Source organism: Schistocerca serialis, chromosome 5 (genome assembly GCF_023864345.2).
Source record: "Schistocerca serialis cubense isolate TAMUIC-IGC-003099 chromosome 5, iqSchSeri2.2, whole genome shotgun sequence".
Taxonomy (NCBI): Eukaryota; Metazoa; Arthropoda; class Insecta; order Orthoptera; family Acrididae; genus Schistocerca; species Schistocerca serialis.
In genome coordinates, this window is record NC_064642.1 from 84914742 (window position 1) to 84916378 (window position 1637).

Below are 1637 nucleotides of genomic sequence, written 5' to 3' on the forward strand. Positions count from 1 at the left end.
ATCTTCCCCGCCACTGTTTGCTTTACATAAGGAAATAATTCGTAAAACAGATGAAAAATTTTGAACATGTTAGGAATCATGACTAGAACTGATCTTACACTTTCGCCCTCATTACCTATAACGTCAGTTCAGACAGCCAAGATATCCACCATCGGGAGTAAAATTCTACAAGCGCCGTAACTCCCTCAGGTTAGCTCTTACCATCACTGTGGCAACCATTCTCGCTTAAACGTGTAATTACGCTGTAACTACCGTTAAACAAAATTTGTGAATGAAAGAGCCAGGGAAGGAAACTGCTATTCGCCAAATGATATATCCGAGATTATCAAGATTGTAGATTACTCGCGCGGCGTGTAGTATTCTTAGAATCGTTCTTAAATCAGTATTTTAATTTTGTAAATACAGACATGTTAAGTAGCTGAGTGGCGGGAGCGCACGTAAGACTTTGATATGAGGCATCCACATTCCCAGTAAATGGCAACCATGCTTGTAAAACTATTAGCATGGTACTCTCAAGCGGAAGGGTAGAAGTTGACATTAGCTGGAGTTACATTAGCCAGAGTTCAACTAGAAAGGCAAACAAACAGAGTTCCATCGCTTACGTGAACTGAACTTGATAAAACCTTCCACTCTGGACTTCTACTGTTTGGAGAGGATGGAACGTCCACGTGAATGTTCCACTCCAAGCTCGCAAATACACTCCTGGAAATGGAAAAAAGAACACATTGACACCGGTGTGTCAGACCCACCATACTTGCTCCGGACACTGCGAGAGGGCTGTACAAGCAATGATCACACGCACGGCACAGCGGACACACCAGGAACCGCGGTGTTGGCCGTCGAATGGCGCTAGCTGCGCAGCATTTGTGCACCGCCGCCGTCAGTGTCAGCCAGTTTGCCGTGGCATACGGAGCTCCATCGCAGTCTTTAACACTGGTAGCATGCCGCGACAGCGTGGACGTGAACCGTATGTGCAGTTGACGGACTTTGAGCGAGGGCGTATAGTGGGCATGCGGGAGGCCGGGTGGACGTACCGCCGAATTGCTCAACACGTGGGGCGTGAGGTCTCCACAGTACATCGATGTTGTCGCCAGTGGTCGGCGGAAGGTGCACGTGCCCGTCGACCTGGGACCGGACCGCAGCGACGCACGGATGCACGCCAAGACCGTAGGATCCTACGCAGTGCCGTAGGGGACCGCACCGCCACTTCCCAGCAAATTAGGGACACTGTTGCTCCTGGGGTATCGGCGAGGACCATTCGCAACCGTCTCCATGAAGCTGGGCTACGGTCCCGCACACCGTTAGGCCGTCTTCCGCTCACGCCCCAACATCGTGCAGCCCGCCTCCAGTGGTGTCGCGACAGGCGTGAATGGAGGGACGAATGGAGACGTGTCGTCTTCAGCGATGAGAGTCGCTTCTGCCTTGGTGCCAATGATGGTCGTATGCGTGTTTGGCGCCGTGCAGGTGAGCGCCACAATCAGGACTGCATACGACCGAGGCACACAGGGCCAACACCCGGCATCATGGTGTGGGGAGCGATCTCTTACACTGGCCGTACACCACTGGTGATCGTCGAGGGGACACTGAATAGTGCACGGTACATCCAAACCGTCATCGAACCCATCGTTCTACCATTC